The sequence below is a fragment of the Chiloscyllium punctatum genome, chromosome 19 (genome assembly GCF_047496795.1).
Source record: "Chiloscyllium punctatum isolate Juve2018m chromosome 19, sChiPun1.3, whole genome shotgun sequence".
NCBI lineage: Eukaryota > Metazoa > Chordata > Chondrichthyes > Orectolobiformes > Hemiscylliidae > Chiloscyllium > Chiloscyllium punctatum.
In genome coordinates this window covers 80,518,775-80,544,683 of record NC_092757.1, presented here as the reverse complement: position 1 = coordinate 80,544,683, position 25,909 = coordinate 80,518,775, and the positions used below count along the sequence as shown (strand labels likewise).

Below are 25,909 nucleotides of genomic sequence, written 5' to 3'. Positions count from 1 at the left end.
GTGCACTTCAGAATGAACACACTTTACATCCAAAGACAGCCAGAGCATCTAAACACAGTAACAGATTATAAATGCAGCTCGCTCCATGGGTAGGACCAATGGCTTAAGAAATTAGAAAAGTCTTTGGTGAAATCTGACAGTCATGCTGACAACTGGAATAAATCCCATTTTCCACATTTCATCTTTTCCAGTCTTACAGCTCCCAGAATTCTTTGCGTTCCTCCAATTCGGGTATCTTCACAGACGCCAATTTCCTTCGCATCAGCATTGTCAGTCATGTCTTTAGCTGCCTAACTCAGACGCTCTGGACTTCACTGCCTAAATCTTCACCAGAATCAACCCTGCTTTAAAACTCCCCTGAAAGCCAATCTCTTTGAGTCACCATACCTCTATTGTCAATTTTTGATGGGTTACAATTCCACGAATTGCCATGGGAATTCTTATTACATTAAAAAGGTGCCATATACACACACAAGTTGTTGTTGTTGCTCATCAACCATTCCATTATTCAGTCTTGTAAGGTCTTCTCATTAAAAAAAAAGTCACCTTTGTGCAAATCACATGGAGATTGTTACAGATAGGGTTAGCATATTAATACATGCTGTTTGTCTGTGAAATGTTTCCCGTCATGTCAGAGTGACTGTCCTCTGTACATCTAAGAATAAGGGGTAAGCCAATGAGGACTAGGATAAGGAAGAACTTCTTCACTCAAGAGTTGTGAACCTGTGGAATTCTGTACCACAGAAAGATGTTGGGGCCAGTTCATTAGATATAATCAAGAGGGAGCTGGACGCGGCCCTTGCAGGCAAAGGGATCAAGGGATATGGAGAGAAAGCAGGAGTGGGATACTGAAGTTGCATGATCAGCCATGATCATGCGGAATAATGGAGCAGGCTCAAAAAGCCAAATGGCCTCCACCTGCACCTATTTTCTATATTTCCACGATCGCCTCCCACCACAACTCATTGAGCAGAATTACAGATTCTTCAGGACCAGAAAAACCACAGATTTTAACTGCTAACCATACGGAGTTGACCTCTCTCAGTCAAATCACTAATGGCATGTCACCACTGGCCTCAGTACTCCCAAGTTAGGAAGGTGGAAGTTTGAATGGTCCTTCATTGAATATAACTAAAGCGGAGACAAGACAAATTGTTGACATCTCAGGGAATTGAGGGATATGGGGAATGCGTACCCAAAGTAGAGTTGAAGCCAGAATGGGAGACATCATATTGAATGGTCAACGAATTTGATGGGCTGAATAGTAGACTAATGCAGCTATTTCTTGTATTCTTGTACCTGCTGGTTTCTTTTTAAGGTCAGAAGTCACACGACACCAGGTTACAATCCAACAGGCTTATTTGAAATCACAAGCTTTTGGAGCGCTGTTCCTTCGTTAGGTGACGTAAAGCGCACAGACACAGAAGTTATATGCAGAGAGATCGTACAAATGCTGCGAGTGGAAGTGCACAATCCAACAGCAGCACCTCCACATCACGGTTTCTTTTTAAATCATAGATTTCTTTATGGAAAGGATTTTGGGAGCAAGTTAGGTTTCATGGAAAAGGATTTCACACAAATGCAAAACAAAACAACCAGACGTTGCAAAGACAGTCGAGATCTGTATTAAAACTAACTTTCTCATGCAGATGAATGGTTACCTCTCCCCATTGTCTGGGGACTAGGTCAGTATCACCACACTTTTCTGCCATTGCGCTCCTACCTTTACTCAATCTCCCAAAGGAACATCTCTGGACAACCTCAAACATCCCCTCCGCCCTGTGGCCGACCACATCAACTCCCCCTCACACTCCCTCAAGGACATGCAAGTCCTGGGCCTTCTCACCAGCAAATCCAAGCCACCTGCCAACTGGAAGAAGAACACCTTATCTTCCTCCTCAGTGCCCTTCAACAATACAGCATCTACATTGACTTCACCAGTTTCCAAATCTCCCCATCTCATCCCAGATCCAACCCTCCAACTTAGCACCGCTCTCTTGAACTGTCCTACCTGTCCATCTTCCTTCCCACCTATCTGCTCCACCGTCCCCACTGACCTATCACAATTAACCCCCACCTGGATCCACCTATCGCCTTCCCACCTGCCTCATCCTCAGCCGTTCCCCCCACCCTCCAATTTATCTCTCAACCCCCATCCCCCTGCACATTCCTGATGAAGGGCTTATGCCTGACCCATTGACTCTCCTGCTCCTTGGAAGTTGCCTGACCTGCTGTGCTTTTCCAGTGCCACACTTTTTAACTAATACACAAAGGCCAACTTCAGATGATTGAAGAGTCATAGAATAAGAAAGATGTACAACATGGAAACAGACCCTTCGATCCAACTCGTCCATACCAACCAGATATCCCAAACTAATCTAGTCCCATTTGGCCCATATACCCCCTAAACCTTTCCTGCTCATATAGCCCCTCCAGATGCCTTTTGTGATCTTAATATTTGCAGCACCATTTCAGTGGGCACAATTTGGAAGATGGAGCATCAAAAAGCTGGAGGCTGTCAACGGTAGGGGGAAGCATCTCCTTCCATTGGTCAGTTAATACTGAGGCCTGTAATTTTCTCTTCAGTTATCAGTGAGACCAGTGGCTCTCAGTTATTTATTCACAAATGCTACTGTACCTTCAGCAAGGGGCAGGAACATAACAAAATGTGAATGTGCAAATTTGTGTCAGTTTGCTGTTCGCTTTGTAAGAACAGCATCTCACTGTCTCTCTCACCACTGACATGCACTGACAGTAGGGAATTGCACAATTAGTATAAACCAAACCTCACTGCAGAAAGTCAGCAGGACGCACCGGTTCACTCCAACTACCCATTTAAGAAGGTGTTCAGTGTTAGCCACTGAACTTTTTCCTCCTCCAGAAATCAAAATTAGCTCCTTTGGTCCACAAGAAAAACTGACAGGAACCAAGCCGTTAAAAATAAATGGGTTACCATTGACCAACTTCTGGTCATTTGCTCTCTCTGGTCCATAAAGGAACCACTTGTGATTTGCAAGAGAAGACTGACCACAGCCTCAAATCCATCCAAAGTCCAGATGGCTGTGGTCAACTACATTGCTCTGTCTCCTGCCCAGTTCAGATGAGTTGGCATGGCATGGACAAAAGTCTGAATATCGGACATTCCTGCTGCGTTTGGCCCTGCACGAAGGAAGGGACACATCTGCGCGCTGTCATGACAGTCTAGCTTGGTGATATTCACCCTCCCTCCTGAAGCTGCTGACTCATACTCTGGCTCAATTACGCATTCCTGAAGCAGCCATTCCACATTCCTGAAGCAGCCATTTTTACCCCTTCGTCATACCTGCTCAGCCAGTGATGACTGATGAGCTATTCAGCAGCAGGAAGCATGATGGCTCAATCCAAACACCTTTCTTCATCTGTTTCAGGAATTTACATGGACTAATTGGGTGGGTGGGTGGGAAGGAGGGGTGTGGGGAAGCAAAGGGATGTCACTGTATAAAAATTGCAACTCTCAACAACTGTTCTAATGTTTCTCTTTTCCATCCAGGAGACATCAATTACGGTGTCTCAAATCATCGGCTCCGAGATCAAAGGAGGTTTAATTTTGTCAGGTTGCTGTTCTGAACCTCTCAGCAACACAATTAATGGTATTTTAAACATAAGATCACTGGAGAGGGGATTGTCTGAATTATAGACAGAATAGGTACAGAAGGCAGAAGTGAGTACTGCAGATACTGGAGAATTCCCAATAAAGGGCTTTTGCCCAAAACACCGATTCTCCTGCTCCTCGGATGCTGTCTGACCTGCTGTGCTTTTTCCAGCACCACACTACAGAATAGGTATAGAAGGCCATTCAGCCTGATCCAGCATTCACCTGATGATCTTTCTCAACGGCACCAACTGGCATTTACTTTGCCTCTCCAACACTGTAGGCAGTCCCAATCCCCTTTCACAGGACCACATTACAAGTGAATGTCATTTAACAATACACAGTAAAAAAAAACTGTGCATACAGCAACAAGTGGTTGGTTCACTGATTGATCTGCTTTGGGTGGGGTTTCTCTAGACAAGGAATGCTGGCTCCTCCTCACATCTACAAAGGAAGAAACTCTGACATGAAGGTAAATGTTCTACACACAGAACCTGTTAGGCACTACATGTGGTGGAGAACAATCAATCCTGGCTTTCCAAAGTGAAACTAAACACCTAAAGATTACAAACAAAAACGCGAGGCTACATGGAAAGGGCAAAGAAGTGGGACCATCCCAGTTACTCTTTAACAGACACGTGCAGGTCCGACAGGTCAAATTGCCACAACGATTCTATCAACCCCAAATAGGAAAGTGACACAAGCCTTTCTGACCCCCGCAGTCTCAATACAGCAAACCTGCTCCCGCCACTTTAATTCTCACCTTCTGAGCCATGATGTGGAGGTGCCGGTGTTGGACTGGGGGTGAACAAGGTTACAAATCACATGACACCAGGTTATAGTCCAGCAGGTTTAATTTCTACTTCCAAATGTGTGATTTTTTAACCTTCTGTGACATGACTGTTTCGTGTGGAAATCGCCCAATGAGAGGCATTCCCCTTTGGGAAGAGGGGCCATCAGTAACTCACTTATGGCATTGCTGACGGTAAAGTGAAATAACTTCAACTTGTCAACTGTGGGTTCTGCTGAATCCATTTTAAAAGCATGCCAACTGCACCAGCTGTATTCATGGCCAATGACCCATTCTCACAATATGCCAACTGTGCATCTATTTCTCTGCCAATCCATCTGTGCAAGGGTAACAACTTTATTCATCATACCAAACCAACCTTCCACAAACACACACCCCCCTTCACCACCACCCATATACCTGTCACAACAGCTGCAGCGTGGTTGAACTGATGGAACACAGACCAAACAGCTTGGACTTGAGTGATAGTAGCCTTCACCCGGTTTTTCCGATGTCGGAATTACACCCCCTTGGTTAATGAAAGCACCGAGCTGACCACGTGCAGGGAATTAGCAATGACTCAGTAAGCACATCCACATTCCCACGGCAACTGGAAAAAGGAGGAAACAGCTACTGGATGGGCAATTCAGCCAAAACAGACCTTGCCCTCATTTTCCAGCAAAGGCCGGCAGACAAGAATCCAAAGTAAGCAGGCTAACTGATATAATGGCGTCTAATCTGCCACTTTCAAATCCACTGGTGTAGTTCCAGAATTGAGGGAATTTTGGAAGACAGCGCATGCAGTATTTTTACAGCCATCTCCTTTCCAACTCTTAAATGCAGGCAATATAGGAGCATCCTGTACCATACTGTGGTTACTTTGCTCACTTGCACAATTGGCATTACCGTTATCTGTCGGACAAGGACAAAGCATGCCATCCCCACCCTATCTTCCTGCTCATAATCACTAACCAGAACTTCCTCACCCATGATGTCTGACTGTTTTCGAGATCAAAGTGTCCTATGTCCCTGATGCCCCAAAACCTTACACTCAGCTCAAAAGCTCAAAGCTAAAGTTCCTCCATTTCGAGGAAGGGTCCCTCCTCCCGTGACATAAACAGATTTCTCTCCACAGATGTTGCCAGATCTGCTGAGCTTTTCCAGCAATTTCTGTTTTTGTTCTAGATGCAGATACTTAGTGCAAATGTGTTTGCAAGGGAACACAGCACTCTCTTTAGTTAAACTAATTACTTTATCAAGTTGCATTTGCAGGTAAACCAAGTGCCTATTTCCTTGCATACAACATGAATGGTGGAGCCAAAAAGTAGCATTTTTATACCACGTTCCACCTCCCCACCATGACCAAATTCCCAGGTAAAAGCACACTGTGTCAGCAGATACTGTTTACTCTTATACATCTTTCTGAACCATATCGAGTTAATGGTGCTTAGCTTACCACTCGTTATAATTAGCCCCTCTCAGACAATCATTCTCCGCTAACTGTCAAAAGCAGCAATTTCTGTTCAGTTCTGAAGTCGTCAGGCTGGACTCGAAAGTTTAATTCTGTTTCTCTCTCTCCCCCACCTCCTCACAGGTGCTGCCAGACCTGCTGAGTTTCTCCTGCATTTCCTGTTTTGATTTCAGCTTTCCAGTACCACAGTAGTTTGTCTTTATACTCGGTGTCGAATAAACTGCAGATTCTGTGCACTGAACTGAGAAACTAAACAAGTTAAACGAAACTTCAGTTCGACACTACTCACCCACAGTTCATAGAGAAATCCACCAGCACCAAATTCTCAACATAACACCTTCTGGTGGGGGAAGAGGGGAGAGTCTATAGATCCAGTTTGACAGTGACCACAGCATTCATCGTTCAAGAGATCCGGGAAGTAGAAATGGAGTTTAAATAACTTCAAAATAAGTGTACTGAGGGAAGAAAACAACAGTACGTGGACATTTTCTGCATTAATAGTTCTCCCAGGTGGATTCTTTTTTTGAAAAAGAAGAAAGTACAGATAGTTCACTGCCTATAATTAACTACAGACTTCACAGTAAACCACACAACTCCTATTCTCCCAGTAACTTACGATAGCAGATGTCAGTGAGTCCACCCCTACACTGCCTGGTATCAGATTTCATGACGTCTCCAGTGAATTTCCCACACTCGAGCCTCTGCACCTTGAGCAAACTTCAGTCCCCACTCCCGCCAGCCATTCACACCCTCAGAAACCTTTCAGCGTCTTATACGTCCACTCCCACAGCCCTGTTCATGTCCACTAGAATTGTCACCCCTGCAAGATTTTCCTGCAATCTCCAAGAATCGAAGATTCACCTCCAGCTCATTCCCAAGAGAAACAAAAACATGGAGGGACATTTTTCCACATTCACCCTTTCAAATACTTTCATGTATTGGTTATGAAAAACACGAGGTGGGGGTGGGGAGAGACGGTGCAGGAATCCCACTGTGTCATTGATAGGATGAATTCAACACAGTAACTGGAGTCTGTTTCCATTATTCAGCTGCTAATGGGAGATCCATTGGAGGGAGCCTTGTAATCAAACCTCCAGGAATTCATCTAACCAGAACTGACAATCGTATACTGTTTAGTTCATAACGTTTGCTGATGCTAACATCAACACCTCTCTGAACGATTGCAAACAAAGGCAACATTTTGCAGTTTGAGGTCCATACAAATTGAGGTCCCATTAAATGTGATTTGAATGCAGCATTATGGTAATTGTATGTGAATTGGGTTTAACTGTATGCAAGTGACATATCATCATAAAATCATCAACAGCATCATCATCATAGAATCCCCGCAGTGTGGAAAGAGGCCATTCGGCCCAACAAATCCACACCAATCCTCCAAAAAGCATTCACCCAAACCCTGTAACCCTGCATTTCCCATGGTTAATCCACCCAAGAGCGTTTCAGAGAACATCTCTGGGACACCCACACTCACCAACCCCACCACCCTGTAGCTGAACACTTCAACGCCCCCTCCCACCTCAGTCAAGGACATGCAGGTCCTAGGCCTCCTCCATCGCCAAATCGTTACCACCCAATGCCTGCAGAAAGAACGCCTCAGCTGAACAGAGACACCTTGGAGTGCAGGTTCATAGTTCCTTGAAAGTGGAGTCGTAGGTAGATAGGATAGTGAAGAAGGCGTTTGGTATGCTTTCTTTTATTGGTCAGAGTATTGAGTACAGGAGTTGGGAGGTCATGTTGCAGCTGTACAGGACATTGGTTAGGCCAATGTTGGAATATTGCGTGCAATTCTGGTCTCCGTCCTATCGGGAAGATGTCGTAAAACGCGAAAGGATTCAGAAAAGATTTACAAGGATGTTGCCAGGGTTGGAGGATTTGAGCTATAGGGAGAGGCTGATCAGGCTGGGGCTATTTTCCCTGGAGCATCGGAGGCTGAGGGGTGACCTTATAGAGGTTTACTAAATTATATGGGGCATGGATAGGATAAAGAGACAAAGTCTTTTCCCTGGGGCCAGGGAGTCCAGAACTAGAGGGTATAGGTTTAAGGTGAGGGGGGGAAAAAGATATAAAAGAGACCTAAAGGGCAACTTTTTCACACAGAGGGTGGTACGTGTATGGAATGAGCTGCCAGAGGAAGAGGTGAAGGCTGGTACAATTTCAGTATTTAAAAAGCATCTGGATGGGTATATGAATAGGAAGGGTTTAGAAGGATATAGACTAAGTACTGGCAGGTGAGTCTAGTTTGGGTTGGGACAGCTGGTCAGCATGGATGGGTTGGACCGAAGGGTCTGTTCCGTGCTGCACATCTCTGACTCTATATTTCGCCTTGGGACCCTGCAACCACACGGGATGAATGTGGACAAAGTTAAAAATCACACAGCACCAGGTTATAGTCCAACAGGTTTAATTGGAAGTACACTAGCTTTCGGAGCGATGCTCCTTCATCAGGTGATTGTGGAGGGCTCGATCCTAACACAGAATTTATTGCAAAAATTTGCAGTGTGATGTAACTGAAATGTGGATTTCAACAGTTTCCTAATTTCCCCTCCTCACCACATTATCCCAGTCCCAAGCCTCCAACTCGGCACCGCCCTCCGGACCTGTCCATCACCTTTCCCATCTATCCACTCCACCCCCCCTGACCTATCACCTTCTCCCTCACCTTCATTCACCTATCGCTTTCTCAGCTACCTTACCCTCCAGCCCACCCCCACCCCCTCCCATTTACCTCTCAGCTCCCCGTGACCCACAGGCCTCATTTCTGATGAAGGGCTTATGTCCGAAAGGTTGATTCTCCTGCTCCTCAGATGCTGCCTGACCTGCTGTGCTTTTCCCGCACCACATTCTTGACTCTGATCTGCAGTCCTCACTTTCTCCTGTACATCCCTGAACACGATGGGCAATTTAGCATGGGCAATTTAGCATGGCCAATTCACCTAACCCGCACATCTTTGGACTGTGGGAGGTAACCAGAAGACCCGGAGGAAACCCATGCAGACACAGGGAGAGTGTGAAAACCCCACACAGACAGACAGTCAGCTGAGGCAGGAATCAAACCCAGATCCCTGGCGCTGTGAGGCAGCAATGCTAACCACTGAAGGTGGCACTGTTGCCTCACGGTGCCAAGAACGCAGGTTTGATTCCAGCCTCAGGCAACTGTCCGCATGGAGTTTTCACACTCTTCCCACACCTGCGTGTGCTTCCTCTGGGTGCTCCGGTTTCCTTCCACAGTCCAAAGACGTGCCAGTTAGGTGAACTGGCCATGCTAAAATGGCCCATACTGTACAAGGATATGTAGGTACATTAGTCAGGGATAAATGTGGAATAATAGGGTAGGGGAATGGATGTGGATGGGTTGCTCTTCAGAGGATCACTGTGGATTTGTTGGGCCAAATGGCCTGCTTCCACACTGTAGGGAATTCTATGATTTTATGAATGCATTAATTAGGGTTTCATTTGGATGTATATAATCCCCACCCCGGACTGAAACACCTGGGTTCAAGTCCCACCCATTCCTGAGGTGTGTAACAACATCTCTGAACAAGCTGATTCGAAAAACAGGTTGAATATAAATTAGGTTTATATAAAGAGACACTGGCAGTTGAATTTGGGGCCATATTCTTGTAACATTTTACTCTGTACACAAAATAAGACTGTGCAAAGATCATCGCCAATACTATCCTTCACCAACATTGGAAAACAACATATCATGGTGAGCTTTTGAACAGCAAACAGGAATCCAGCAATGCAAACGGACAACTCAGTTTTTTCCAGAATTGGGGCACGTTTGCAAAATGGCTTTGACCTACAGAACATGAGCCTTGTCAGTATGAACCTAACATTAAGGGTTAAGAGTACTCAAAAGAACGCACTTTGCATCAGTTTTTACTGTGGAAAAGGATATGGAAGATATAGACTGTAGGGAAATAGATGGTGACACCTTGCAAAATGTCCATATTACAGAGGAGAAAGTGCTGGATGTCTTGAAATGGGTAAAGGTGGATAAATCCCCAGGACCTGATTAGGTGCACCCAAAGACTCTGTGGGAAGCTAGAAAAGTGATTGCTGGCCCTCTTGCTGAGATATTTGTATCATCGATAGTCACATAAGACTGGAGGTTGGCTGACTTGGTGCCACTGTTTAGGAAAGGTGGTAAGGACAAGCCAGGGAACGATGGACCGGTGAGCCTGACGTCAGTGGTGGGCAAGTTGTTGGAGGAAATCTTGAGGGACAGGATGTACGTGTATTTGGAAAGGTAAGGACTGATTAGGGATAGTCAACATGGTTTTGTGCGTGGGAAATCATGTCTCACAAACTTGATTGAGTATTTTGAGGAAGTAACAAAGAAGATTGATGAGGGCAGAGTGGTAGATGTGATCTATATGGACTTCAGCAAGGCGTTCGACAAGGTTCCCCTTGGGAGACTGGTTAGCAAGGTTAGATCTCACAGAATACAGGAAGAACTAGCCATTTGGATACGGATCTGACTCAAAGGTGGTGGGGGGTGGGTTTTCAGACTGGAGGCCTGTGACCAGTGGAGTGCCACAAGGATCGGTGCTGGGTCCTCTACTGTTTGTCATTTACATAAATGATTTGGATGCGAGCATAAGAGGTACAGTTAGTAAGTTTGCAGATGACACCAAAATTGGGAGGTGTGGTGGACAGCGAAGGTGGTTACCTCAGATTACAACAGGATCTTGACCAGATGGGCCAATGGGCTGAGAAGTGGCAGATGGAGTTTAATTCAGATAAATGCAAGGTACTGCATTTTGGGAAAGCAAATCTTAGCAGGACTTGTACACTTAATGGTAAGGTCCTAGGGAGTGTTGCTGAACAAAGAGACCTTGGAGTGCAGGTTCATAGCTCCTTGAAAGTGGAGTCACAGGTAGATAGGATAGTGAAGGCAGCGTTTTGTATGCTTTCCTTTACTGGTCAGAGTATCGAGTACAGGAGTTGGGAGGTCATGTTGCAGCTGTACAGGATATTGTTTCGGCCACTGTTGGAATATTGCGTGCAATTCTGGTCTCCTTGAAAGGGTTCAGAAAAGATTTACAAGAATGTTGCCTGGGTTGGAGGATTTGAGCTATAGGGAGGGGCTGAACAGGCTGGGGGGGCGACCTTATAGAGGTTTACACAATTAGGAGGGGCATGGATAAGGTAAATAGGCATAGTCTTTTCCCTGGGGTTGGGGAGTCCAGAACTAGAGGGTATAGGTTTAGGGTGAGAGGGGAAAGATATAAAAGACACCCACAGGGCAACTTTTTCACACAGTGGGTGGTACGTGTTTGGAACGAGCTGCCAGAGGAGGTGGTGGTGGCTGGTACAATTGCAACATTTAAGAGGAATTTGGATGGGTATATGAATAGGAAGGGTTTGGAGGGATATGGGCCGGGTGCTGACAGGTGGGACTAGATTGGGTTGGGATATCTGGTCTGCATGGACGGGTTGGACCCAAGGGTCTGTTTCCATGCTGTGCATCTCTATGACTCTATATCAGCTTGAGTAAAAGACTTTTGAGACATCCCCTGAACACCAGTTTATGTATGGAACCCTCTCAGTGAAAACTCCAGGGGATTATAACCCATGAATGTGCAACATGAAATGTATACAAATGCGGTTACAGGAGGGTGGCTGTGTGCGCGCTATGGTGGGAAAGTATTTTCCCATTTTGAACCATCTAGATTTAAGCACTCTGCTTATACCAAAGCATTGTTGAGCACAAGGTATGGCTCCCTCTGCTTGGGCCTAATTTCAGAACAGCACCCACCTGCATGAACATTTCCTACACTTCTCAGTTTTTGGATCTCTATTATAACACCAGTTGCTGGCAACAACGTTTCTTTACAAAAAAAACCTAACTCTAATCATGCTTGTTTTTAATATCACATTCCACCTGTCTGGTCTTCCAGCTCCAATTCTCAATTATAGATTGCTGGAGAACTTCCAACTCTGGCTACATGCATCCTTCTCTGTTGGATAGAAACATACACCCGCCACGTTCCAAAACAAAGAGAGGATGAGAAAAGGAGACTGTAATCCACAATTTCTGATGCACATCAAAAAGGTGAACACATCACAGGTAGCCCTAACAATGGGAGAGTGAAGCCAACTTGGGAGATGCCGGTGTTGGACTGGGATGTACAAAGTTAAAAATCACACAACACCAGGTTGTAGACCAACAGGTTTATTTAGAAGCACTAGTTTTTGGAGCGCTGCCCCTTCATCAGGTGAACAACATTGTGTGATCTTTAACTGGGTAATGAATGACTGAGAAACTTGGCAAGAGATCAAGGCTGCCCTGCAAGTGAAACAGTCCAGCCCTCCAGCTGTTAATCACACCTATTCTAAGTCACATCCAGGCGTGAATTTTAGAACTTGGAGCTTCAGAAGTTGTTGGAAAACTGAGCTTCCATTCATCCAAAGTGGCAAGTCAGACGTAAATGAAGCTCTCTTGATATTGTCACACTGTTAACATAGGCCAAAGCTAGCTCTGAAAGCAGTTTACAATGAGAATTGTAAACTGTACTGTGGACAGTAACTCACTGAATCCCATCAAACAAGAGCTGTTTCTGGGCTGGGATGGGAGTTCACTGGGCTTCATAGTCAAATTTGTACAGAACAGAAACAGACCCTTTGGTCCAACTTAAATTAATCTCATCCCATTTGCCAGCATTTGGCCCATAGTTCTCTAAACTGTTCCTAATTGTACTAGTGGGTGCCATAGCTATGACCTGAAGAAATGCCTAGATTCATATCCACATTTCTGCTGAATTCAAGCAAACTACCGCAGATGCTGGAGATCTGAAATAAAAATGAAGTGCTGGCAAAACTCAGCAGCTCTGACGTGATCTATGGAGAGAGTAAGAGAGTTAATGTTTCGAGTCCAATGAACCTTCTTCAAAATTATTAGTAGTTAGACAGATGCTGTCACACCTGATGAGTTTCTCCAGCACTTTCTAATTGCGTTTCTACTGGATTTGCTTGACATTAGAAATTACAGTTGGATGTATATAATGCAAGGGAGACAATTTATACACCACGACTATAACGACCTCTCTTTTCTTCAGTCCTTTGATGGGATATGGGTATCATTACCGAGGCCATGCTGTCCATCTTTATTTGCCCACTCCAGAGATCAGTGAGGAGTAACTATTATTACTGCAGATGTTAAGATATATGTAGATCAGACTGGGTAAGAAAGGCTGATTTCCTTCCTTAAAAAGGACATTAATAATCCAGATGATTTTTTTATGACAATAATAGCGATCATGGTCAACATTACTAATAGTTCAATTTCAATTCCAAATTTTTTTCACTGAATTCCTCCAGCTGCTAAGATGGGTTTAAACCTATCTTTGTGCTCATGCTGCAGTGGTAGCGCCCCTACCTCTTGACCTGGGTTCAAAGTCCCACCTGTTCTAGAGGTGTATAATAACCTCTCTGAGCAGGTTGCATCGAAAATATCTAATTCTTGACTCTTCCATTTTGGGTGCCTCGGAGTTGCGAATGAACCAATAATGATTCAGTGGCAAAAGTGCTCACGTCAACTGCCAATCACCTACTGAAGGATACATTGATCCAGGTCACTATGTGCCATTCTTTATTATTCAGCAGGGACTGCAGGAAATCTTGATAGCTGAGATCAGCCCGTAACTCAATGCACCTTGGAGGCAGAGATTTGTGGAATTGATGCCTGACCCAAAGGCACAAGCATAAAACACCAGGCTGACACATTACAGCCAGATACACAGGCATTAGATATTAAAGATGCTCAGAGATGCCATATTTTGGATGAAACATTAAAACTATAAGGCTCAAACTGCCCACTGAGTTGGACATGAAAGATGCACTTGAAGAAGAGCTACTCACTGCTAACCCCTCAAAACAAAAAAAAGTCACGAAAACAAATGGTCATTTTGTTTATCTTGCTGTGCACAAATGGGCTGCCACATTCGCTACAACTGTGTCTACACTTCAAACGACTGACTGCACTGCTCATTAAGGTGGGTCGATTGGGTGCAGCAAACCACACAGTATTTGCAAGGTTTTCCCGACAGCCACTTTGAACTGTCTTTCTTGCTCCACTAATAAGCTGAGAGTGATGATAGATATTGTAGATTCTATCATATGGGTGAAGTTTTATGCATTTCCATACAAAATGCACATTAGTGTTGCTCTCTTTAATCTTCACTTGCTAATCTTCCAATCAATAAGAAAGCACAGCTGTTCTATTTCAAAGCCTTTTTGAGACACTCTCTGTAGGGATGCTTCAAAAAAGGCAGGAGATAAGGCCCTCAATAAAGATGGGAGCAGACAAATGGCTTGAAGCTCTTTACCATTCATTTTGCGCATTGAAAGTCAAAACTAACGACCTCCAATCCAACAGGCTGATCTCTCTGACAAGTGGGAGTGGCAGGTTTGAAATATCACTCAGAGTAATGGAGGATAAAAAGCTGACACCCGTTATATTAAATCGCTCTTTATCTGTTGACAGGAGTTTCAGAATTCCCAATCACACAAATTCCAGCCTGAAAAAGTTGCAACACTGCAATAGACTGTCCGGCACGACAGGACAATTCTGTCAGCTAACTCCCTTATCCTGCTTCTAGCTTACCTACAATTACAGAATATGTTACGCTGAATGTACAGTCCAGAAACAGGTCACCCAAGATCATAAATCCATTTGTTGTTCATGCTTCACACAAGTTTCCTTGAATGTACAACTTGGGAGCAATAGTGGGTCACTAAACCTCTTGAGTCTGCTCCTCCTCCATCATCTCATTTATCCTGCAAATTCCATTCTCTGACACGTGCTTAACTAGATTACCCTAAATGTATCATTGCTTGTTATCACAATCACTTCATGTGGCAGTAAATTTCACATCCTAACCATTTTCTGAGAGAGTTTTCTCTTGACTTCCTTCGTGGATTTGAGGTGACTATCCTACATTGATGACCTCTGTGTTTTGGATCTCCCTCCTCCACAAATGGGAATGTCATTCGAAGCTCCTTGGATGCTGCCTGAACTGCTGTGCTCTTCCAGCACCACTAATCCAGAATCTGGTTTACAGCATCTGCAGTCATTGTTTTTACATCCCTACACCAGCCTACCAAAACCCTTTGGAACATTAAAGGCAACAATTCAGTTACAAAACTGCCAAGTATTCACACTAGCCCCTTAAAGGCCAACAGAGGATCCATTACAAAAACTCAAAGAACCAGCAAGGACAAGAGCTGTAGAATCTACAGAAGCGGTCCACCACAGTTTGGGCAGGATACACAGGCACAGGAGATGGAGTAGGAAACATCAACAGGAATGACTTCAGGGGATGAGACACTTTGAATAGAGTGGTGCAGCTGGGACTGTTCTCCTTGCAGGGGGGGGTTGGAAGGATATTTGATCAAGGTATTCAAGACCATTAGCAATTAGGGGTGAGGTTCAGAGTGAGAAACTCTGCCCATTTCATATGGGGAACTAGTGGATGCAGATTTAAAGTCATTTGCAAACAAACCAGGTGCAATGTAAGGAGAAACCTCCTTTACACAGTGAGTTAGTCAGACCTGGGACGATCTGCCAGAGATTGTGGCAGTGACAGATTCAACTGAAGCTTTCAAGAGAGAATTCAACTTCCTGAAAAGGAAAAATGAGCAGGGCTACACAAGGTGAAGATGCAGGAGTGGCTCTGGGTGAATTGCTCATTCAGACAGTTGGTGCAGGCACAAACAGCTTCCCTTAATACTGTAACAGCTCTGTGACTCTGAGAGTCTGAGCAGGCTATTCACCCACAAAGTGCCTCACCAGCAATCTGCATTCTATTCTTGTTCAGAGTCTGCTCATGTCTAACAGTGGGACTGCAGGAGAAGTGATCTGTTGGGAAAGGTTCTGTGATTTCCTCTTCATTACCCCACACCCCCATCCCATTTACCCTCCCCTCCCCCCACTGGAGACACAAAATCCAATTGGATGCTCCCACTCCAGGCAAGCTACTTGAACAGAGTGGGCTTTTGAATCAGTTGCCACCACGTGTCTATTGTGTAGTTTACAACCTCACCAAAAATTGTCTGTACGCATTCACCCACTTGGGGGAAGGGCAGGAAGATGTGATTGCCTGAAGTGGGGTAGGAGATCGAGTGAAGATGGGACGAGGCTGCAATTCAGAACTTTCTCACTTCAAATTCTGCAGAGCAGGGGAACACTGTTAACGATGCATACCAGCCTTGTCAACCTGCTCAGTGCATTCTGGGACCTGCGGTCATGTTTTGATACGCCTGGTATTAATTCACTTGCTTGGTCAGGAAAGGGGAGAGTGATTCTCAAGCATAAGGCTTCTGCGAAGTGTAGGAACTGTCAGATTATACACTTCCAAATGGCTAATTAGTAGGTCACAGCTGTCAGTCGGGACAAGTGAAAGATTGCAGTGAGCTGCAGAGACTTGGCTCAGAGTTTGACAGCTGACCTACACATAGCAAGGAGGACACAAAACACGACAATTGGGTTTCTCTACGCAAAACCGTCCAGGTTACACACCAGTGCATTACTGAGGGAGTGCTGGATTGCTAACAGCTCAGTGGACTGCACACTGAGACTCCATCTGCCTGTTTGGGTGTGTGGTAACCAAATTGAATTGTCTGACCTGGTGACTGCCTACAACATTCTTCACTTGAGCAGTGTGCACAAGTCACTGACAGCTAAAGTAACACACAACGCCAGAAAGAGTAATGGAAAATTGTGGAAATGCAACATGGACAGAATATCCTTCATCCAGCAATGGCAGGATAAGCACCTCATGGAAGTCAAGAGCTGAACCCACAATAAGGACATACATGATGCACCACAATACATAGTCGACATGGGCACAGACAATAACCCTTTACAATACCTCTAGGCAGAGAGTGTAATTAATTTTAATTATTCACGAGAAAACAATATTTTCTTTTAAACTCATCCATTATCTTTATGAGGGGAGTTGCGGAGCTGCTGAATCAACAGAAGGCTGTACAGTGGAGAGCCCAAGAGGAGATCCAGGAATCATGCAAAAACATTTCATTCTTGCAAAGTGGGCAACACAGGCAAGGCGAACATTTATAACACTTGCCTCAAGGCACCTGAGAAGGTAGTCGGAGAACTTCTCCTACAACTGGGACTGGCCAAGTGGTGGCAGTTATCCTGCATGGGATGTTGGCTTTGGGGTAACGTCATTGGACGAGCAATCCATAGGCCCAGGCTAATGACCAGGGGGTCATGGGTTGAAATCCTTGGCAGTTTGGGGAAGGGAGATTCTAATGAATTGACACATGCAATTAATTAAAAGAAAGCTGGTGAAATCACGGAGATCGGGAAACAATCAATAAAAACCCACCTGGTTCACATATTTTCTTTTTGGGAAAACAAAGTTGCCATCCTTTCTTGGTTTGGCTTCCATGTCCATGACGATGTGATTGATTAACCACTCAAATTGGAAATTGGAAAACGATGGTGACACCCATATGCCTTGAATTCATTCAAAACAAAGGGCAGACCCTTGCTATTGGTCAAATTCACCTCCAAAGCCCAAGGGGAAAACTGTACTGGTGCCCCAAGCAGTGATGGAGTCCTGCTCATCTTTGCTGCTACCACTGAAGGCATTTTCCCAGAAAACACTAATTCAGACAAAGGGCTCATGCCCACTGGATTCTGGGCTGACACTGCCCATGGACCCTCGTAAATCTATCCGAGGAAAGAGGAGCTTCATTTATCTACCATCTGGAACATTCTGCAATCCAGCTCCTTGAGGTTAAAGGTCAGTCTGCCCCTCAAAATGGGTGCAGGGCATATTAGCTAGCAAAAGCTTTGTTATCGGATCAATGGGTTTCATGACAGGGTTGTCATGGAAACAGCGACCAGCTAATGAGGTAAGAATGATGAAAAGACTTAACCAGGATGTTAGGAATCTAGTGTAAAAATAAACCGGGTAAGTGAGAGAGATGTGACAGCTCCACCATAATGGCAGACATACCAATGACAACCAGTTAAAACAGTGACAATTCCCATCACAGGAATGGTGCAGGAAACAGCTCAAGAACAGCCAGCAATTGAAAACTCTCACAGCAAAGGAAAACCACTCAGAAGCTTCCTTGTTTTAACTGGCTTTCAGAACAAGCAGCAAAAGGTGAAAAATGCGACCGTGCAGCAGATTCCCACAGAACAAACAGCCCCACGCCAGGGACCTAAAGGGGATGGAACTATTGCACTTTCACAACCAGTTCCCCTTTCACCCACTACCCACCATGATGCCTATATGGTCAGGTAACACACAAAGCAGCTGTCCACTCACTCCGGCTCCTTCACATACAACGGCACCATCCCTGTTGGTCCCCCTTGTAACTGAGCACAGTTCATTCACAATAAGGGGTTCAGCCCTTAAGGACTCGAATGAGGAGGCTTGCGAATGTTTGGAATTCTGTACTCCAGAACACTATAGAGGTTCAGTCATTGAATATATTCAAGATAGAGATTGATGGATTTTTTTTTGGATCCTAAAGGAACGAATGGCTATGAGGACTGAGTGGAAAAATGAAGGTGAGGTAACTTCACCATGATTTCAATTTATTGCATTATCACTGTAGTGGAGGGTCAGCCATGATCTTGGTAAGAGCAGCTCTGGAGGCCCATGAAGCCTCTTAATGCTATTTCCTCTTCTGTCTCGTGCTTTTCCCTTTGTACACACAGGAAATACTGGCCTGCAGAAAAGGTTTTGCAAATGCCCTGCCTTTTCAGCAATAATTGGGCACTTGAGGGACATCTAAAGACGAGCAGTTCACCCATCATTCGCCATGAGAGCTTGGTTGCCATGTCGCTACCACACATGGCATTCCATCACCTTAGAAATAAAATGCTGCCAACATTAGGTCAGATAAACAAAAACTTGGTCAATGAGGTAGGTTCTGGGAAGTTCTTATAAGTGGAAAAGGAGATGGAGAGGTGGAAAGGTTAATCAGGAGGGAATTCCAGAGCTCCGGTCTCCTGGACCCAAAATATGAACTCTTTCTCTCCAGCCCTGCCAGACCTATGAAGTTTCACCAGCACATTGTTTATATTTCAGATTTCTAGCATTCACGGTAGTTTGCTTTTATTTCAGATGTCTCGGGGATTGTAGGGCAGGGAGGCGATTACAGAGACAGGGGAGGGCGAAGTCATGGAGGAATGTGAACGCAAGGATTTGCCAAACTTTGTGACTGCAGCTACAAATAGCTATTACAGTGTGAAAAAAATGGAACACAGTCCCGGGACAAAGCCCCCCTCCAACTCGACCACACTGTGTACAGCTATCTGAGGGTGCTAGGCTAACTCAAACAGCTCAGGCACTCCGCAATTCGCAAGGCTAAACACATGGATGTTCAAAAACAAAAATTAAACATAATCATCTGGTGCGTTCTGACTGAGTGATGTTACTCAGCACAGAACGGAAAGATTTTTGTGGTTTCCACAGAACATGCAGAAGAGATTATTCAGCCAGTAACCAAGGCAAAGGACAGTCCCATTTTTGCATATGGTAGGAGCTGCAACAACTAGGTTTGTCATGTGGGGTTTAGGAAGGAGAATAACTTGGAGAGGTTTCCGTTCTCAATTACCTGTCTGCTGGTGATACACAGATAAGGAAGTTAGGGAAGTGTGCATGTGTGTGCGTGTGTGTCGGGGGTGGAGGTTCAGGAAGTTCTAATAGTCAAACAGTCCAGGCATACTGCCTACAATAGCACACCACTCAGAAGCAAGTTACCACAGGATACTGCTGCTCAAAGAATCATTATTCTTTTTTGCTGGCAAGGCCCAACATCTGCGCCTATCCCTAATCACCCTTGACCCTAGTGCCTTATTGGACCATTTCAGAGGCTGGTTAAGAATTAACCTTGACGTGTCTCAAGATACATGTAGGTCAGACAGCTTAAAGATGGCAGATTTCCTTCTCTGAAAGACATTAGTTGACCAGGTGGCTTTTAATGACAATCAATGATAGCTTCACAGTCACAATTATTGAGACTGGTTTTGTTTTTAGAATTCAAAATGTAGTAACGGGATTTAAACTTCACTCACTGCTACTGAGAGCTTTGAACCTATTTCTGTAGGTTGTGAGCCTGACACCCCAACACCACACCTCCCCTGAAACACCCCAACACTCCCCCCATCCCCATCCCCACCCCAAAGATTAATAGTCCAGTGACAGTATCACTATATCACTATCCTCTCCCAATGTCCAATAGGGACCTGGACAAGCACAACAGGGGGAAACAAATTAGATCCAAAGTCAAAGTCATCAAGATTTATGAGTGAGAGACATACCCAGACAGAGATACAGAAAAATATGGATCCATGAATGAAGAAAACAAATCTATAAACGTGAGAAATCAATCTGGCAGATGCATGAGAAAGAGAATTAGGGACGGGTCTGGAAACACTAGAAACGAACAACGCCATAGGGACAACTCTACACAATCACACACAGATGCACAGACAAACATAGACACACGCGGACATAGGCACAGACATGCACTGAGCACAATGAGGGAAAAGTTGAGGGAAGGAGAAAAGAATTAACTCACAAAAAAAGTGGAATGTGAAAGCCACATTATGGAACGGAGGAGCAGCCTTTTAGCACAACGTGAGTGCTGTAACCAAGTAAGTTAAACATTGTGTGAACTCTAAAGCAACCATTTGCAATCAGAGTGACAGATCAAGGTGAAAGTTTCACCAAATGTAATGGATTCTTCTTTCACGGTGTGGTTCAGGAAACTTTTAATAAATAAAGGTTCCAATTAGTTGCCTCAAATTCAAAACAAACATTTCAACAACTTTTATCAAAATTGGAAGATGGGAATCAAGACCCCAAAATTGCAAAGTCTAATCTCCCATCAATGTTGTATTCCAGCAGCACACAGTAGGAACTGCATATTCAGGAACATCACCACACACAAGGACCACCCCAAAACCCCGCCAATCCAATCAGCCATTGGATACTTTATTCCTCCAATGATATTAGCTTTGGCCCACTTCAAGCGTCACTGCAAGTGAATCCTATACTTAAAAACAGAAAAGTTTTTTTATTCGTTCATGGGATAACAAAGTTACTGGCTAGACCAGAAAATATTAGAGGCAAAAAAAAAATGCAGATGCTGAAATACAAAAGGTAGACAGACAGGAGGCCAGAAGAACACAGCGAGTTAGGCAGCATCAGGTGGAGAAGTCGACGTTTCGAGTATAACCTTTCTTCAAGATCCTGAAGAAGGATGACACCCAAAATGGCCATTTCTCCACCTCCTGATGCTGCCTAGTCTGCTGTGTTCAGACCAGCATATATTGTCAATCTCTAACTGCCCAGAAGGCAGTGAAGAATCAACTATATTGTTGTGAATCTGAAGTCACCTATGGGCCAACCCAGACCTAGATGCAGACTTCCTTAGTGAACCAGATGATTTTTACAGTAATCAACAATAGTTACAAAGTTGTCACTGGGTGAGCGTTTTATTCCAGATTTCACCATCTGCCATGCTGGAGATATGAACACATGTCCCTAGAGTATTAGCCTCAGGTTCTACATCACTAGTCCACTGGTACTGACACTACGACAGATGTAAATACGGGTAGACAAAGAATCTGGTCCCATTAGCTGATGATACAAGGACGAGCAGACCAAAGGTCCTGGTCAAGAGATGGGTGGGGGTGTGCAGGGTGAAGAAGATGTTTTAAAAATCACAGCAAGCAGTAATGTCCTGGTACCTGCTGCTTGAGAGGATGGTGGAAATTGAGGCAATGAATGATTTCAAAAAGGGCTTTAAAAGGTGGACACGAAGACTGCAAATTTGCAGGAATAAAAAGGAACAGAGTCAGGGACTGAGGACTGGCACCTTAGTGGATTCCTTTCCATCGACTCTTTTGGGCCAAATGGCCAGCTTTGATTCGACAGTCCCACAGTCAAGAACAGACTGCCAGTTAAGAATTTATAGCCATAAATTAGACTCCAGGAGAGATAGAACAGAGAGCAGGAGAATCCTCAATGAATAGCACTGTGAGGCTGTGGAATTCAAGACCTGTGAGGCAGACACAATGTTCCCATAATCTAATTATTTTATCCAATCTAATGGTTAAAAGGGAAGCTTAATAAATGTGGTTTAAAAATTACTGCCCATGTCGACAGTAAATGCCAAAAGACTGGTTGGGCCAAATGCCCTACTTCTAGGCAAATATTTATTCATTAAACTCTACCAGAAGGAGGTTTTGCTTTTAATGTGTTCTATGCATCCCCCAATAATACCCTTCTTGGAGCAACTTGCTGTTCAGCAATTTTTTCAGCCAGGAGAATAAAATAATCAACATAAATGATCCCAATATCACGTCAAATATCCCCTTCACTAACATACTTCAGATTACAACTCAAGTGTAAGAAAGGCTATAACAGAAACACCTTTATTCAACTATTGGGTGACATTTGACATCAACAGCACAAGTTTAATTTCCGTGCCAACTGAGGTCACCACAAAGATCCCACTCTCAATCTCTCCCCTCGCCAGAGATATGCTGACCCTCTGGTTAAATCACCACTGGTCGTCTCTCGCTAATAAGACAGCGGCTCTATGATCCTCAGTGACTGAGATCTTTTTGCAGCTCAAGTAAGCTAGCTTTTGACTTTCACTCGGTAATGAAACCTCAATGTCAACACTGCTTTAGGCTCTTAGTAAAGTGGAGCCAGTCTTAGAACGAAAGAACAAAAGCAAAGTAGTCCCAACACTGTCTCGTGAATAGATCCAATTCCCAGGTGAAAAAAACTACTCTCAACTCCTTTCTTCATTTTAAATTTGCTGGATATATAGACCAAATACCGAGGAACATGATGAGATCCAGGCTGAGCCAACACTGAAGGTTCAAACCAACCGAGCTAGCAATGGTAACGATGTGATAAACAGCATCTCCATAAATGGCAATGAGTCAGTGAGGGATTATTGGTGCGTCCCAGATCCGTTCACACAAATCAGACTCAAATCTTGAAAAACATCAACTCAGTTTGTCACCAAATGCTCTGCTCTTGGAAGGATTCAGAATTCAATGATGCTAATACGGTTCCCATAGTTACAGGAAGGTAAGGTTGCTACTTGCGGTTAGATCCAGCACTGAGCAGTAAAAGGATTAGTTTCAATATCAGCAGATTTGAAAGAAGTGGCCTTCATTATCAGCAGCTACTGAGCACTGTCAACCCAATGAACCTAAAGGAAATATCAGGACTGAGCCCTAATAAAATAGGCCCAAACCCCAATGTTTTTAAACCCTGTACATCCACATCCTAAACCTTTCAAACTGACTTGGCTGATTCTTCAAAGACAGACATCCGTAACACAAAAGTGCAAGCGAAACAAAAAAAACAAAAATCTTGTCTAAACTTTGATTTCTTTTTCCCCCTCAACTTCAATATTTTTAGATTTTATATTTGCAAAATACATTAAAGAACAGGTGTAACTGTTAAGTCCAACAGCTCCCCCCATTCAGTTTTTGACTGCTATGTTAAATGATGGGAAAAAAAATTCTCTCATTTTTTGCACTTTCCAAAAGGCACAACTGCCAAGCTTGATCTTTGACATTACTGCAAAATGCAGCTCTACCTTTCCACACATAGTGACCTACTTGCAACCTTTTCATTTCTCCACTTGTACAGTTTCCGCGTAAGTGTGTCACCTGCTACCTCTGGAAAATCCCGTTCTATGACGAGCACACATTACGCTTCTTCTACATGACAAGTACTTGATCTGTGCCTGTTCCCTGATGATGCAGAAACTGTAGAATGACTGAAAAATGCGGCAGTGTTAGTGTGTGAGGGGGTGGGGGGGGATTAACTGTGCAAATATAAACCACTCAGCAATGTCTGGGGCAGTCAACAACTCGTTGCTTACTTCTGATGCATTGACCATCCAATTCAAAAGCAGGATACATAAACAGCTCAGGGGTTACGCCAACTGGTCAAGGCAGAATCATCAAGTTTTCCCAACCACCAAGTTTTGGTCTGTTGTGGAGCCTTTTACCAAACGAAGCATCAGACACACAGGACATGTGGGATAGCAGAAGGCCATTTGGCCCAACAAGCCCATGCTCTCCAATCAATCATACTCCCGTTTCGTTAATTACCCTCTTTTCCCAGATTGTACACGACATTGGTGAGGCCTCTTCTGCAGTCTGGTCAGCCTAGTACAGGAAGGACATTATTAAACTGCAGAGGGTTCAGAAAAGATTTACCCAGAGTGCTGCTGGTAAATAATATATAAAAAACAGACTGAAAAAACTTTTTCACTGGATGGTATGAGGTTGAAGAGTGAATTTACTGAGGTTTATAAAATCAAGAGGGGCATGGATAAGGTGAATGACAAGAGTCTTTTCCTTAAGGTGAGGAAGTTCAAATCTAGGGGACATATTTTTAAGGTGAGAGGAGAAAGATTTCAAAAGCAAATGTAAGGACAGCATTTTTTACACAGGGAGTGGTTCGTGTGTGGAATGAACTGCCATAGAAAGTGGTGGATGTAGGTACAACTACAATGTTTAAAAGACATTTGGATAAGTACATGAAAAGGAAAGTTTGGAGACATATAGGCAGAAGAGGGTACTGCAGATGTTGGAGATGCTTGGGCAAAAAGTTTCCTGATGAAGGGCTTGTGCCCAAAACGTCAATTTTCCTGATCCTCGGATGCTGCCCGACCTGCTGTGCTTTCCCAGCCCCACTCTAATCTTCTATATTAGGACAAATGCAGGGGTTAGTTTAAAATTAAAAATCACAACACCAGGTTATAGTCCAACAGGTTTAATTGGAAGCACTAGCTTTCAGAGCGTCGCTCCTTCACCAGGTAGTTGTTGCGTACACAATTGTAAGAGACAGAACTTATAGGATAAGTTTTACAGTGCTTTTGCTATAAATTCTGTGTCTTACAATTGTGTACGCCACAGCCACCTGATGAAGGAGTAGCGCTCTGAAAGATAGTGCTTCCAATTAAACCTGTTGGATTATAACCTGGTGTTGTGTGATTTTTAATTTTGTACACCCCAGTCAAACACCAGCATCTCCAAATCAGGGTTAGTTTTGTATGGGAATATGGTCAGAGTGGACCAGTTGGACCAAAGGGTCTGTTTCCATGGTATGTGACTCTACAGCTCATCTGGCCTCTCCGAAAATGCACCTATTCTAGACCAGTCACTTCAAACTCTATTTGTGATAAGAGATGCTACATCTCACCACTCTCTGGGTGATGTTTATTCTGAATTCCCAATTGGATTTCTGAGTGATCTCTCTTAGGTCGATGGCCTCTAGCTTATGTCCTTCTTCACAAGTGGAAACAATATCTCCTTAAAGTATGTTAAAGGTTTAGAGCAACAACCACATACAACACTTGCACACAGGCAAAGACAAAGGAAGAAGCAGCTACACATCACAGAATAGTCAGTACAACATAAGGAATCTAACAACTGGCTGTGTTGTCCAAATTGGTTTATTAACCCATTACAGACTGCTGCCCAACATTCCCATTTATAGCAACTTCCTCTTTACAACAGACATTTGGTTAATCAAACTGCTGTCCCCTTCAATTAGAATCTTTGAATCCCTACAATGGGGAATCAGGCCATTTGGCCCAACAAGTCCACTCCAACACTCCGAAGAATAACCCATCCAGACTCATTCCCCTACCCTACTACTCTAAATTTTACCCCTGACTAATGCACCTAATCTCCATATCTCTGAACACTATGGGCAATTTAACATGGCCAATCCACCTAACCTGCACAGGTCTGGATTTTGTTCCATCAAAATTGTCAACAAGGCAATGTCCTGATATCCAAGCATCACAGATTCTAATTCCTAATGCATCAGTGGAACTTTATTGTGATTCAACTGCCAATAGCATCCATCATAACCATCTGGTTCAACTAACAGAGTTACCGTCAGGCAAAGATTTGTGTTTATTTAGAGTCTGAGACACCCTCAAAGTCCCACAG

General features: G+C 44.0%; 1 protein-coding gene across 2 annotated transcripts in view; it reads right to left on the bottom strand.

Moving 5' to 3' along the window:
• cuedc1b (CUE domain containing 1b) overlaps window positions 1-25,909 on the bottom strand; it is a 158,100-nt gene that overhangs the window by 87,062 nt on the left and 45,129 nt on the right. The window contains exon 1 of one of the 2 annotated variants that reach the window (XM_072589813.1): window positions 6,182-6,475. The exons of the other annotated variant lie outside the window; for it this stretch is intronic. The gene's annotated coding sequence lies outside the window, so the exon portion shown is untranslated. Of the gene's footprint in view, window positions 1-6,181; window positions 6,476-25,909 lie in introns of those variants that run through there. 2 annotated transcript variants of the gene reach the window in all.